At 43.6% G+C, this 16,166-nt stretch overlaps 1 protein-coding gene across 3 annotated transcripts in view; it reads right to left on the bottom strand.

The window, feature by feature from the left end:
* LOC124031381 (rho guanine nucleotide exchange factor 10-like protein) overlaps positions 1–16,166 on the bottom strand; it is a 188,179-nt gene that overhangs the window by 161,342 nt on the left and 10,671 nt on the right. For all 3 annotated transcript variants that reach the window (XM_046342537.1, XM_046342536.1, XM_046342538.1), the window contains exons 2-4: positions 13,530–13,829; positions 12,730–12,757; positions 1,543–1,718 (exon numbers count right to left, since the gene is read on the bottom strand). The gene's annotated coding sequence lies outside the window, so the exon portion shown is untranslated. The remainder of the gene's footprint in view (positions 1–1,542; positions 1,719–12,729; positions 12,758–13,529; positions 13,830–16,166) is intronic.

The raw sequence follows: 16,166 nt of genomic DNA, 5'->3' as shown, positions 1-16,166 counted from the left end.
CCTATTCCCCTAATCAATCATTTAGTCTTCCCACAGGTTTTATTAGAGTGTGGGGATTGTGCTGTGGAGATTGTGAGCAGGTGTCATGATCGAGGCACCCTGTTTGCTTTGTAGTCTCCAGTTTGGATCGAGTGAAAGTTGTGTTTTTTGTTTGTAACTTTACTGGATTAAAGATCTATCTCCACAGTCCATGATCCACCTTGTTTGAATTAGTCATTAACTGCTTTGAGAGTGTTTCAGTCTAATTTAGTTTAGGGGATTTATTGATTCGCTTTTAAATTGTGATTTGTCTGGAACGGTTCTTTATAAGCCCCAAACAATCCCTGGATTCAATGAATCTGATGAGAGATGTAGATTCTGACATGGATTAGCCGACATTGCTTTAAGGATCTAAATAACCTGGGACACAATCCAAGAGAGAGACACAGTGGTATTCTACTGCAATAGTGACTAACTGAGCAACACTCTCTGTGAAGAATGTGTACTGAATGAAAAGGGAATAACTGTATATTGGCCACCAACCTGACTATCTGTAGATCTGGAAAGTAACTGACTCAGTCCTCTGGGAACTCTCAATGTTTCAAACAGCCTGGGTGTGTTTCTTCAAGCTCCCCCAGCAATCCCAGAAGGTGACAACTCAGGCAGGTTGTACCTTGGTTTGCTGAATAACTTTTTAGCACAGTATAACATTGCTTTCTTCAGTTCGTCATTGATGAATGTGTTCAAAGTCAAATTTTTTAAATCATAGAATTAGGGTAGTCTTGGGATTAAGACCCAAGATTTAGGGGAGTGTCTGGTGGCCATTTTACTAATTGTTCAGCAGTCTTATGGCTTGGGGGTAGAAGCTGTTAAGGAGTCTTTTAGTCCTAGAGGGATAGTGCTATTGGTTGTTGGCTATTAACAGGAAATAGTTCATTAATCCCATAAAAACGCCAGTACTTAAGACATTGAAAACACAACCACTCATGCCAATTATGTCACAATAATAACACAGTAGCGAATCAGAAAATTGAGGTCCACTACAATTTTGACATACTGTCCATGCATGATAAAAAACACCAAAATGATCATTATAAACAATATTGACAAAAACAGTAAAGGACATATGTGAAAGAGAACTAATAAGAAAGGTGAAATAATGGAGAAAGGTGTGGATTAGTCAGGCTCCATACAGTCTTTGAGTGGACCACCTTCAAAAAGCCTAATGTCAGCATTGAGTCAAAATCCAAGAGCAATTTCCCTTGGTGGAAATAGACTAATAGTCCACTATTGATTCTCATCCTGAATTAATTTAATTCATGTCTATGTGTAAATCAAATGATAGGAGGGAGAGACTATCTATTAGCTGTTGCCCTCCATGAAGGTTACAGCAGATTACAGGCCAATACAGTTTTTACTGTAAAACAATGTCAACAAATATGCTATGCTACCAACAACAAGCCTTGTGATGAAGGTTATGAAGGCTATACTGTAATTGATGTGAGCTTGCTCATGTCTGTCTATATCATGTTTCATGTATCTCTGTACTATGCTGTTGTGTACCTTCAGAGTGTTCCCTCAGACTTGAGCTCTCCTTGGGTATCTCCAAACTATGGTCCTCCCAGTCAGTCTGCTTCTCCACAGGTAACGCCTCTCCAGGACCAGAACCTCCCTGGGCCTGCTCTCCCACGGAGGGTGTTCCGGCACTGGGCTCAACCTGCTCAACGGGGCCAGAGACCCTGGAACATACCAGACAGAGTAGTGAAAGCAGTTATGACCACTCTAGGCTGGGTGCTGTGTGGCTCATTACAAATTTAGTGCAGTGTGGATGAGGAGGAGGAGAGGTGGAGTAGCCGGGGGCCAAGCACTGCCGTCCCAGCATTCTAACACTCCCATTAAACCTGGCACAGCACATATGTTCCTCGTGCAGCTCAATTCTGCTAGGTTGGTCAGTCCTATTCACTGTGGTGTGATGATTCTGCTGACCGCTGTTGTGAGGGGTTGAGAGTCCTCTGGTCCAGGTGAACTCATTTGAGACCATGAATATGATAATGTGACCTTACCTCCAGTTTGTTATATTAACTGTGAGCTATGAAAGTTGCCCCTAAACTAAACCCCTTGATCACCTGCCATATCTAAAGCCTGACCACAATAATGATTAGCTTTAAATAAAAACTGGCCTGTAATTTTGCCTTTGACACAACTCCTAATAATACTGATCTTGTCGGTATTCTGTAAAGAACTACCACTTGCTTATGTTTTCAAGCTAGCAGTCAGATTTACAGCAGTCCTCCCACATTATACAGCTAGGTCTGGGATGAAGGAGAAACCAATCTCATTAGATGCATCCCTCCCACCATCCCTGTCGGCTATGCTAACAGCCAGTAAATCAATCAGTCAGCAAGATATTGTACCTCTCCCCTGTTCCAGACATGCCTGATAGACCGCAGTAGTTACATAACTACGCAGATAAGTTGAGAAGGAAATATTTTGCAGCCAAATAGCTTGCGAGCAGCCTGTTGGCCAGTTGGCAAGACAACGATAAAGGTGTTAGCTAATGCTTGTTTGAGTAATGTTCAAACTTAAAATCCCCTCCCTAGTAATGTTCTCAAATAAAAGTTGCAAATCTTCACTTTCATTGGCTCTGCAAAGACACCAGACAGAATCAGTTAGAAAGCAGCGCACATGCATTTCCCATAACTATGGTTTCAAAGGGGGATTTAACAAGACATGTTGTGAGAACAATAATATTATTTCAATGTTGGAGGAGTATATATTTTATGGTTCATCTTCGTAGGCCTACGCCCTTCACTTGTCTATATAAGTCCCTGTGAGTCATAGGCCTGTAGGAGAGAACAGAGGAGCAGGGCAGGGAACGTTTTTCAATGCAAATAGAATAGCCTGAGGCAAAGCACAGCATGAGCACTGAGCAGCCTGAATGCAAAGCCTTTACTGTCTGAGATCTGTTTCAACTCCCTCCAGCTACAGTACTGTCAGGGAACATTCTTTATATGGCTTTCCTCCAGTCTCTCTGGGGAACAGTGCTGACCATGCTGATGATGGGCTAGATATACAGGACCAGTCAAAAGTTTGGACACACCTATTCAATGTTTTTTCTTTATTTTTACTATTTTCTACATCGTAGAACAATAGTGAAGACATCAAAACTACGAAATAACACAAATGGAATCATGAAGTAACCAAAAAAATCTAAATATTTTTTTGATTTTAGATTCTTCAAAGTATCCACACTTTGTCTTGATGACAGCTTTGCACACTCTTAGCATTCCCTCAACCAGCTTCACCTGGAATGCTTTTCCAACAGTCTTGAAGGAGTTCCCACATATGCTGAGCACTTATTGGCTGCTTTTCCTTCACTCTGTGGTCCAACTCATCCCAAACCATCTCAATTGGGTTGAGGTCGGGTGATTTTCGAGGCCAGGTCATCTGATGCAGCACTCCATCACTCTTCTTCTTTGTCAAATAGCCTTTACACAGTCTGGAGGTGTGTTGGGTCATTGTCCTGTTGAAAAATAAATTATAGTCCCACTAAGCCATAGGATGGCGTATTGCTGCAGAATGCTGTGGAAGCCATGCTGGTTAATTGCGCCTTGAATTTTAAATAAATAACTGACATTGTCACCAACAAAGCACCCACACACCATAACACCTCCTGGTGGGAACTACACATGTGGAGATAATCTGTTCACCTATGCAGTTGGAACCAAAAATCTCAAATTTGGACTCATCAGACCAAAGGACAGATTTCCACTGGTCTAATGTCCACTGTTCATGTTATTTGGCCAACGCAAGTCTCTTCTTTTTTTGGTGTCCTTTAGTAGTGGTTTCTTTGCAGCAATCCGACCATGAAGGCCTGATTCACACAGTCTCCTCTGAACAGTCTAATGAACTCATCCTCTGCAGCAGAGGTAAGTCTGGGTCTTCCTTTCCTGTGGCGGTCCTCATGAGAGCCAGTTTCATCATAGCGCTTGATGGTTTTTGCGACTGCACTTGAAGAAACATTCAAAGTTCTTGAAATATTCCGCATTGACTGACCTTCATGTCTTAAAGTGATGGATGGACTGTGATTCTCTTTGCTAATTTGAGATGTTCTTGCCTTAATAAGGACTTGGTCTTTTACCAAATAGGGCTATCTTCTGTATACCAACCCTACCTTGGCTCAAACGCATTAAGAAGGAAAGAAATTTAACAAATTCACTTTTAACAAGGCATACTTGTTAATTGAAATGCATTCCAGGTGTCTACCTCATGAAGCTGGTTGAGAGAATGCCAATAGTGTGCAAAGCTGTCATCAAGGCAAAGGCTGGGTACTTTGAAGAATCTCAAATATAAATATATTTTGATTTGTTTAACACTTTTTTTTACTACATGATTCCACATGTGTTATTTCATAGTGTTGTTGTTTTCACTATTATTCACTATGAAGAAAAACCCTTGAATGAGTAGGTGTGTACAAACTTTGACTGGTACTGTAGCTTCATTGTTATCAATTCCCTCCCTCTATCGAGTCTATCCTAAACACACACCACCTATTATGTCAACTGCATCTTCCATCTGCTGTGTGCACCGATCAGTCATAAAGCATTGTACACAGGTCTGCATACAGTATGTCTACTGTGACATTGTTTACTTTAACAGCTTGCAGATCTACCACTCAGTAGAGGAAGAGGGGAACTCTGTTAAAGAAAAAGGAGTGTTGTAAAGTGGGGTTGCTTCGCTGGGGTGTTAAATGTGTTTACCTTTAAGCTTAGAGCGCAAATGAACATAAGGCAGAGCCATATAAATGTCAGGTGTCAAGTTGTCATGGTGACCTTTGTCTTGGACTTTTCATCTTAAGGGTCTCACTTAGGTATCTGTTAAAGGTCCTAGAATCACACATACCTAGACACACACACAATACCACTGCTTTCCTGGGTTGAGGCTAAGTAGATAGGTAGACATTTTCTGCATGTTCTGCAACAATGTTTCTATCACAAAGTATTCTTTGTGATGCAAGTTTTACCAAATTTGTTAAATGTGCAACCAGACGGAAAAAAACTCTAGACCCACTTTACACACAGAGTCGCGTAAAAAGCTTGCCCTCCATTTGGCGAATCTGACCACAATTCTATCCTCCTGATTTCGTCTTACAAGCTAGAATTAAAGCAGGAAGTACCAGTGACTCGGTCAGAATAAGCATATGCTAAGCTACAGGACTGTTTTGCTAGCACATACTGGAATATGTTCTGGGATTCTTCCGATGGCATTGAGGAGTACCCAACATCAGTCACTGGCTTCATCAATAAGTGCATCGATGATGTCGTCCCCCACAGTGACCGTATGTATATACCCCAACCAGAAACCATGGATTACAGGAAACATCTGCACTGAGCTAAAGGGCGGAGCTGCTGCATTCAAGGAGCGAGACTCTAACTCGGAAGCTTTAAGAAATCCCGCTATGCCCTCCGACTAACCATCAAACAGGCAAAGCATCAATACAGGACAAAGATCGAATCGCACTACACCGGCTCCGATGCTCGTCGGATGTGGTAGGGCTTGCAAACTATTACAGACTACAAAAGGAAAAACAGCTGAGAGCTGCCCAGTGACACAAGCCTACCAGACGAGCTAAATGACCAACTTGCAAGTGTCTTCACTGATATTTTCAACTTCTCCCTGTCTGTGTCTGTAATACTAACATGTTTCAAGCAGACCACCATAGTCCCTGTGCCCAAGAACACTAAGGTAACCTGCCTAAATGACTACTGACCCGTAGCGCTCACGTCTGTAGCCATGAAGTGCTTTCAAAGGCTGGTCATGGCTCACATCAACACCATTACCCCATAAACCCTAGACCCACTCCAATTTGCATACCGCCCAAACAGATCCACAGATGATGCAATCTCTACTGCACTTCACACTATCCTTTCCCACCTGGACAAAAGGAACACCTATGTGAAAATGCTATTCATTGACTACAGCTACGCATTCAACACCAGAGGGCCCTCAAAGCTCATCACTAAGCTAAGGACCCTGGGACTTACCACCTCCTTTTGCAACTGAATCATGGACTTCCTGACGGAACACCACCAGGTGGTAAGGGTAGGTAACAACACATCCACCACACTGATCCTCAACATGGGGGCCCCTCAAGGCTGCATGCTCAGTCCCCTCCTGTACTCCCTGTTCACTCATGACTGCACGGCCAGGCATGTCTCCAACACCATCATTAAGTTTGCCGATGACACAACAATGGTAGGCCTGATCACTGACAACGACAAGACAGCCTATAGGGAGGAAGTCGGAGACCTAGCCGTGTGGTGCCAGGACAAACACCTCTCCCTCAATGTGATCAACACAAAGGAGATGATTGCGGACTACAGGAAAAGGAACACCGAGCACGCCCCCATTCTCTCAATGGGGCTGTGGTGGAGCAGGTTGAGAACTTCAAGTTCCTTGGTGTCCACATCACCAACAAACTAACATGGTCCAAGCACACCAAGACAGTCGGGAAGAGGACACGACAAAACCTATTCCCCTTCAGGAGACTGAAAAGATTTGGCATGGGTCCTCAGATTCTCAAAAGATTCTGCACCATCGAGAGCATCCTGACTTGTTGCATCACTGACTGGTATGGCAACTGCTTGGCCTCTGACCGAAAGGCACTACAGCGGGGCCAAGCTTCCTGCCATCCAGGACCTCTTTACAAGGCGGTGTCAGAGGAAAAAAACTCCAGCCACCCTAGTCATAGACTGTTCTCTCTGCTACCACACGGCAAGCGGTACCAGAGTACAAAGTCTAGGTCCAAAAGGCTTCTAAACAGCTTCTACCCCCAACCCATAAGACTCCTGAACATCTAATCAAATGGCTACACAAACTAGTTGCATTGCCCCCTTTTACACTGCTGCTATTCTCTGTTATTATCTATGCATAGTCACTTTAATAACTCAACCTACATGTACATATTATCACAATGACCTCTACTAACCGGTGTCCCCGCAAATTGACTCTGCACCGGTACCCCTGTATATAGCTTAGCTATTGTTAGTTTACTGCTGCTCTTTAATTATTTGTTACTTTTATTTCTTGTTCTTTTTTGGGGTATTTTTGAAAACTGCATAGTTGGTTAAGGGCTTGTAAGTAAGCATTTCACTGTAACATTTACACCTGTTGTTTTCGACGAGTGTGATGAATACATTTTTATTTGATTCCATTTGAAATACAGGTGGGGCAAAAAAGTATTTAGTCAGCCACCAATTGTGCAAGTTCTCCCACTTAAAAAGATGAGAGTGTCACGCCTTGGTCTTAGTATTTTGTGTTTTCTTTATTATTTGGTCAGGCCAGGGTGTGACATGGGTTCGTATTGGGGTTTTTGTATTATTGGGATTGCGGCTGAGTATGGGCTTGGCTGCCTGAGGCGGTTCTCAATCAGAGTCAGGTGATTCTCATTGTCTCTGATTGGGAACCGTATTTAGGTAGCCTGGTTTCGCTTTGTATTTCTTGGGTGATTGTTCCTGTCTCTGTGTAGTTTCACCAGATAGGCTGTAATAGGTTTTCGTTCTGTTTGTTGTTTTTGTATATGTATAAGTTATTTAATGTATCGCAATCTCTTCATTAAAGACATGAGTAACGACTATGCTGCATTTCGGTCAGACTCTCTTTCGACAAACGAAGAATGCCGTTACAGAATCACCCACCACACTCGGTGGCGTGTTAACAGGCAGCGACAGCTGGAGCAGAAAAAGGAGGATGTTATGGACAGCAAAGGCATGGAGTATACGACGTGGGAAGAAATAGACAGGTGGGCGGCCGACCCAGAGAGAGTGCAGGAGCGCGCCTGGGATTCGCTGGAGCAGTGCGAAGAGGGCTATAGGCGAATGGAGTCGAAAAGAAAGACACTGCGCCGCAGAGCGAAAACCGAAAGTAACCCCCAAATATTTATATTGGGAGAGTGGCTGTCAGGAGTCAGACCTGAGCCTACACTCCCTGTTAATTGTGAGGAGCAGCGATATAAGGACTTCTGGTCTTGGGAGATGAAATTAGATGGAAAAGGACCCTGGGCGCAGCCGGGAGAATATCGCCGTCCCAAGGATGAAATAGAGGCGGATAAAGCGGAGAGGCGCTGGCATGAGGAGGCAGCACGGCGACGCAGTTGGAAGCCTGAAAAGCAGCCCAAAAAAAATTATTGGGGGGGTTTAATGGGAGTACGGCTATGCCAGGTAGGAGACCTGCGCAAACTCCCTGTGCTTACCGGTGGGCTAGAGAGACCGGGCAGACACCGTGTTATGCTATGGAGCGCACAGTGTTTCCAGTGCGGGTGCATAGCCAGGTACAGCACATACCAGCCCTTCGTATTGGCCGGGCTAGAGTGGGCATCGAGCCAGGTAAGCTTGGGCAGGCTCGGTGCTCAAGAGCTCCAGTGCGCCTGCACGGTCCGGTCTATCCAGAGCCACCTCCACACACCAGTCCTCCGGTAGCAGCTCCCCGCACCAGGCTTCCTGTGCGTGTCCTCGATCCTGTAGCACCAGTTCCAGCACCACGCACCAGGCCTTCTGTGCGCCTCGCCTGTTCAGCACAGCCAGAGCCTTCCTTCCCTCCTGCGCTGTCGGAGTCTCCCGCCTGTTCAGCACAGCCAGAGCCTTCCTTCCCTCCTGCACTGTCGGAGTCTCCCGCTTGTTCAGCGCTATCAGAGCCTTCCTCCTCTACAGCGCTGCCGGAGCCTCCTGCCTGTTCGGAGCAGCCTGAGCTGCCAGTCTGCAGGGAGCTGTCAGTCTGCAAGGAGCTGTCAGTCTGCAGGGTGCTGTCAGTCTGCATGGAGCAGTCAGAGCTGTCAGTCTGCATGAAGCAGCCAGAGCTGTCAGTCTGCATAAAGCAGCCAGAGCTGCCAGTCTGCAAAGAGCTGTCAGTCTGCAAGGAGCTGTCAGCCTGCATAGAGCAGCTAGATCCGCCAGTCGGCCATGATCTTCTAGATCCGCCAGTCAGCCATGATCTTCTAGATCTGCCAGTCAACCAGATTCTTCCAGATCTGCCAGTCAACCAGTCTCTTCCAGATCTGCCAGTCTGCATAGAGCAGCTAGATCTGCCAGTCAGCCATAATCTTCTAGATCTGCCAGTCAACCAGATTCTACCAGATCTGCCAGTCGACCAGAATCTTCCAGATCTGCTAGTCAACCTGAATCTTCCAGATCTGCCAGCTAGCCAGGATCTACCGGAGCCTACTACCTACCTGAGCTTCATCTCAGTACTGGGCTTCCTCTCAGTACTGGGCTTACTCTCAGTACTGGGCTTTCTCTCAGTACTGGGCTTCCCCTCAGTTCCGGGCTGCCCTTCAGTTCTGGGCTGCCCCTCAGTCCCGAGCTTCCCCTCAGTCCCGAGCTGCCTCAGTCCCGAGCTCCCCTCAGTCCCGAGCTGCCCCTCAGTCCAGAGCTGCCCCTCAGTCCCGAGCTGTCCCTCAGTCCCGAGATGCCCCTCAGTCACGAGCTGCTCCTCAGTTCTGTGGGGTTCTGGGTGAGGACTATAAGGCCATGGTCGGCAGCGAAGGTGGATTATCCCAGGACGCGAAGGGGAGGAACTAGGACATTAATGGAGTGGGGTCCACGTCCCGAGCCGGAACTGCCACCATGGACAGACGCCCACCCGGACCCTCCCTATGGTTTTGAGGTGCGTCCGGGATTCCACACCTTAGGGAGAGTTTCTGTCACGCCTTGGTCTTAGTATTTTGTGTTTTCTTTATTATTTGGTCAGGCCACGGTGTGACATGGGTTTATGTTTTTGTATTTCGTATTGGGTGTCACGGTTTTCTAATGGTGAAGGAGAGTCGGACCAAACTGCAGCGTGTCGATTTCGATCCATGTTTATTTAAACAAACGTAAAACACGACTAAACACGAACACTACAACACTACAAAACAATAAACGAAACGAAACCCGAAACAGCCTTTACATGTGTCAACTAACATCTAACAAGGACATCAAGACACTCAGGACAATCACCCACAATACAACCAAAGAATATGGCTGCCTAAATATGGTTCCCAATCAGAGACAACGATAACCACCTGCCTCTGATTGAGAACCACTTCAGACAGCCATAGATTTTCCTAGAACACCCCACTAAGCTACAACCCCACTAAGCTACACACCACATACAAAAACCCATGTCACACCCTGGCCTGACCAAATACATGAAGAAAAACACAAAATACTTCGACCAGGGTGTGACATTGGGTTTTTTGTATTATTGGGATTGCGGCAGAGTAGGGGTGTTGTATGGGCTTGGCTGCCTGAGGCGGTTCTCAATCAGAGTCAGGTGATTCTCGTTGTCTCTGATTGGGAACCGTATTTAGGTAGCCTGGTTTCGCTTTGTATTTCGTGGGTGATTGTTCCTGTCTCTGTGTAGTTTCACCAGATAGGCTGTAATTAGGTTTCACGTTCCGTTTGCTGTTTTGTATTTTAGTTATTTAATGTATCGCTTTCTTTATTAAAGACATGAGTAACCACCATGCTGCATTTCGGTCCGACTCTCTTTTGACAAACGAAGAACGCCGTTACAGAGAGGCCTGTAATTTTCATCAAGGGTACACTTCAACTATGACAGACAAAATGAGAAAGAAATCCAGAAAATCACATTGTAGGATTTTTAATGAATTTAATTCATATTTGGTCAATAACAAAAGTTTATCTCAATACTTATATACCCTTTGTTGGCAATGACAGAGGTCAAACGTTTTCTGTAAGTCTTCACAAGGTTTTCACACACTGTTGCTGGTATTTTGGCCCATTCCTCCATGCAGATCTCCTCTAGAGCAGTGGTGTTTTGGGGCTGTTGCTGGGCAACACAGACTTTCAACTCCCTTCAAAGATCTGGAGACTGGCTAGGCCACTCCAGGCCCTTGAAATTCTTCTTACGAAGCCACTCCTTCGTTGCCCGGGCGGTGTGTTTGGGATCACTGTCATGCTGAAAGACCCAGCCACGTTTCATCTTCAATGCCCTTGCTGATGGTAGGCTTTGTTACTTTGGTCCCAGCTCTCTGCAGGTCATTCACTAGGTCCCCCATGTGGTTCTGGGATTTTTGCTCACCGTTCTTGTGATTGTGATCATTTTGACCCCACGGGGTGAGATCTTCCGTGGAGCCCCAGATCGAGGGAGATTATCAGTGGTCTTGTATGTCTTCCATTTCCTAATAATTGCTCCCACAGTTGATTTCTTCAAACCAAGCTGCTTACCTATTGCAGATTCAGTCTTCCCAGGCTGGTACAGGTCTACAATTTTGTTTCTGGTGTCCTTTGACTGCTCTTTGGTCTTGGCCATAGTGGAGTTTGGAGTGTGACTGTTTGAGGTTGTGGACAGGTGTCTTTTACACTGATAACAAGTTCAAACAGGTGCCATTAATACAGGTAACGAGTGGAGGACAGAGGAGCCTCTTAAAGAAGAAGTTACAGGTCAGTGAGAGCCAGAAATCTTGCTTGTTTGTAGGTGACCAAATACTTATTTTCCACCATAATTTGCAAATAAATTCATAAAAAATCCTCCACTGTAATTTTCTGGATTGTTTTTCTGATTTTGTCTGTCATAATTGAAGTGAACCTATGATGAAAATTACAGGCCTCTCTCATCTTTTTAAGTGGGAGAATTTTCACAATTGGTGGCTGACTAAATACTTTTTTGCCCCACTGTATATCTGAATCTTAGCTGAAACAGACACACAGTGCAAATGCTCTGACACACATCTTACACCTTGATGGCGGGAATATCTATTGATGTCTCCACTAGGAAAGGGAGAATGTTGACCCACAGTGGAACAGTGTACTCAGCAGAAATCCTCCCGAAGAGAAACTGCAGAGACTTAACAGTTCCTTCTCTCACAATCCAACCCTATTCAAACACAGACACAGACATACTTTATCACAGTCACTCAGATACCCCCTGCTTTCTTATCACAGGAAAGCACACAGGAATGGCCAGCCCTGGCTCTCCTATCAGCACAGGTTTCCCAACACACTTCCTAGCACACCATCATGCTGTTACCTAACCAGGATCAGTGGACCCCGCCAAGGTAGGGGATCACAAATGAAGAGGGTGATACAGTGCACTGGTGGATAACATGTTTCTATTGTACATTCTAATGAAGCCCCTAACTCATATATAACTTTCATACTGCAAACTGCTGTGACATGTGCTCCCTCTCCAGCGTTTAGGTCACCAGGCTGCTCGTTATGGCGCGCAACCTGTCACCATCTGTACGTGCACCTGAGCGTCGTCAGACTCACCTGGACTCCATCACTTCCCTGATTACCTTCCCTATATATGTCACTCCCTTTGGTTCCTTCCCCAGGCGTTATTGTTTCTGTTTCATGTCTGTGCTTTGTTCGAGGTTCTTGTTTTGCATTATGTTCTGTTTATTTTATTAAAACACTCACTCCAGCCAGTCAGGATCTTGCTTCCCGACTCTCAGCGCACATCGTTACAACTGCAATAACCTGCAGACTATAGACTACTTGTTTAGGCTACTGATTCAGTCACAGATGGGCTGTCTCCTTTGAATTCCTTCTTTGAAGTCCAACCTTTCAACTTTGACACAAACTTTCTCTATGAAAATAGAGTTGTATCTGATTTTGTGTTATGCAACTATATTGATAACCTAATGAAGACAGATGTTTCCTCTTCCAAGACCAAACCACACGGTTACTAAGGATGTAATACCGATTCCCACATACTGTGATAGCATATAAAAAGCAGGGAGTCTCTTACCGCCTGCGTGGGTCGCTAACTGGAACATCTGTGGGGACATTAGAGCCAAGAAAATAATGTTAAAGAAATGCTAACGTCATGTAACTTTTTACTGTAACTTGTGCATTGTGTACCATATGGGAAGAACAGTTAGTTTTGCTCATATTGAAACCTACTTAGATGAATTCCAAATGTTTCATCTAAATTTACCTTGTTTTATGAAAAGCCCATCAGAATCTTAATATTAGCTGTATATAGGCACTATGTGTACAGCAGCTTTTATGAAAGATATCCCTGCACAAACTATTATCTAATTTATATAGAGACAATGTAAACCCTCTCATTTGCCTGCAGGGCTGAGTCCCAGCTTGATACCGACTCCTCCACCAGCCGCTAGTTATGTAACAGGCTTTCACTGTAGAGCATCATCAACCCCAGAATTCCCCAGCAGGGCAGAGGAACGCTCCACAACCCACTTAGAGGATTACTGTACTACATGTAGGCTTTGTGAGAAGCCGTTTAATTAAGCACTAGTCACTCCATTTTGTCCAGCAGAAGTTTCCGTAGATTAAAATCTTCCGCTTTAGCTGGGAGTGTAATTAACAGAGCTTTTTTGGCAGCATGACTGAGTCAGGTAGTCAATATTATACTGATAACAAACAAACACTGCTCTTTATCCAATTACCACAAGGTTTAACCTGGCTCTCTTTATGCCTGTTTGTCAGAAGCTATTATGAAATCACTTCATGAACTGACAGCACCTTATGAGACCATTGGAGTAGAGTCACTCACAATGTGATGTAATAGAAAGAACACTTCACCTGGAGAGGCTGTGGAGTATTGACCCTGGGAGGGAGCGTCCTCCTGACCAGCAGGGGGCATTGCATTGAGGTGCTGTTGTGAGTGTGCAGTGGGTGTTAATGTGTTGTCCTGTGGTGGGTTTATAGCCTCCTTAAATGACTGGTTTGATTTTTGACTGGCTTTTACAGAGTCTGAGACAGGGTCTTTACAATCCACTGGCTCTTTCTCTTCATCAGCACTGTCGACAAACCCTTGCTCTTCATCTTCCTCCTCCCCTTCCTCCCTCTGTTGTGGCTGAGGCATCACAGAGGACATAAGCTCTGGAACAGAGAACAGAGACAAAGGGAGAGTGAAAATGTTGAAGAAGAAAAAACATAAATAATATTCCTTCACAAAATTAGCTACAATTTAGAAACTGATTTGAGTTTTTTTATATACAATGTCAAATGTGTAAATGCACAAACAACAAAGGGTATAATAGTTGTAAGTACTAATAAAGTGTACTAACCAACCTCTGTAATTACTAGTAATTTCCATCTAAAAGGACCCATGAGCACCAACATGTGAAGTTCATAGGAGCATGTCAAATTGAGTGCCAAGTCTAGATTGTTTAGACATTAAGGCATGTTTTCCATCATAACAATTAGGAATAAGCAAAGACTGATGAAAAAGGAGCCTCAGAAAACATCCACCTGAAAAATTCATAAAATGTAGTATAAATACATCAAAACACAATAATATTGAAGTAAAGAACCCTGCCAACTAATATCAATAAAATTAAATGCAACATGTAAAGTGTTGGTCCCATGTTTCATGAGCTGAAATAAAAGATCCCAGAAATGTTCCATACGAACAAAAAGCTTATTTCGCTCAGATTTTGTGCTCAAATGTGTTTACATCACTTTAAGTGAGTATTTCTCCTTTGAAAAGATAAAAAGATCATGTGCAGTTTTGTCACAGAACACAATGCTACAGATGTCTGAAGTTTTGAGGGAGCGTGAAATAAGCATGTTGACTGCAGGAATGTCCACCAGAGCTTTTGCCAGAGAATTGAATCTTAATTTCTCTACCATAAGCCACCTCCCACGTAATTTTAGAGAACTTGGCAGTAGGTCCAACCGGCCTTACAACTGCAGACCACATGTAGCAACGCCAGCCACATCCGGCTTCTTCACCTGCAGAATCGTCTGAGACCAGCCATCAGTAATCTGATGAAACTGAGATAATAAAGCCCTTTGGTGGTGAAAAATGTATTCTGATTAGCTGAGCCAGCTCCCCAGTGGGTGGGCCTGGCTCCCAAGTGGGTGGGCCTAATTGGTAATGGTATTTCAGAAAAATCGGTAATGGAATTTCTTCAATTGAATTGGCAACAATGGGAAATCATAGTAGTTACAAACCACAGTTGAATTCACAAGTCTGGACAGCACAGTGCATATTTATACATTTGTGTACCTGTTCACGATACATCACCATGACATTTACATCCATAATTATGCATTTGTGTGTTTTACAAATCAGGGACCAATGATGATATTCCATTGCCGCAATTCCGTTACCGGTTGTAAATCCACTTCACTTACTGTAGTTCAAAAACAGTCAATGTGTCATGTGATAAATGACACCCCATTCATTCTGCAGACATAGCTGAATCTTAATTCGGAGATATGACATAGTTTTTGAAAAATGTGTACATATAAAAACAGAAACTCTGCTACCAAACTTTTTATGTGTTTTTGGAAAATGTTCAGTGTAAAATGTTAAAAGTAATCCTTCTGTATAGAGTTGTATGGTTTGTTAAACTATGAAATCAATGGGGGTTTTTGGCACTACATTTTAAGAGAAAAGTTAGTGTCAGCGCAATTACGTTATCGTGGAATTTCCCTGCCATGAAAAGACACAGGTTTCAGGACACTTCATGAAAAGTTGAACCTCATTTTCAAATAGTTGATCAAGCATTTTGGTAAGGCCTATTTACTTTGTGATCTTTTTTTTATTGACTGATATAGTTGTTTCAACTTTACACAGTCAAAGAAGACTCTGTAATCTGTAGTTTGTGTATGGGTGCTGGGAACTATCAGGATGAAACTGAAAAATGGAGTCATGTTAGAATGGGCTCCGCTTCTTCCTACTACACAAATTGTTTTATTCCAATCTAAATTCCAGAGAAAACAATGGTGTGCAACATTAGGCTCATGCTGTTTACATTTAAATGAATTGTAATAGAAAATAACATTTAGACAACTGCAAAATATTTTTGGGGAAAACAATCTATTCCCAGATTCACATGCAAAACCACAGGTAACTGCTAAAATAAAGGAAACATCAACATAAAGTGTAAAGTGTCTTAACGACCCCCGAGGCATGCAACATAAAGTGTCTTAACGACCCCCGAGGCATGCTTTGACCATAGCCCAAAGGTGGTTTATTCAATTATTTAAATATTTCATTACTTTTTTTAAAATCAACCCCCCCAACAAATATACAGTAAATACTGGTTTAGTGTTTTTGTTTCAATTTGGACTCAAAAATATCTAATTCCGCATATAGTAATTATGCCTATTATAGTATATAATTTGATAAATATGACTTAATTACAAGTTATCAATACCACCAGAGGGTGGAAGGGACCTGTATTAGAGATTTTGACCAGATACACA

The sequence above is a fragment of the Oncorhynchus gorbuscha genome, linkage group LG03 (assembly GCF_021184085.1).
Source record: "Oncorhynchus gorbuscha isolate QuinsamMale2020 ecotype Even-year linkage group LG03, OgorEven_v1.0, whole genome shotgun sequence".
NCBI classification, from domain to species: domain Eukaryota; kingdom Metazoa; phylum Chordata; class Actinopteri; order Salmoniformes; family Salmonidae; genus Oncorhynchus; species Oncorhynchus gorbuscha.
Note: the sequence above shows the minus strand (reverse complement) of the source record. Positions and strands in the feature narration are given on the sequence as shown.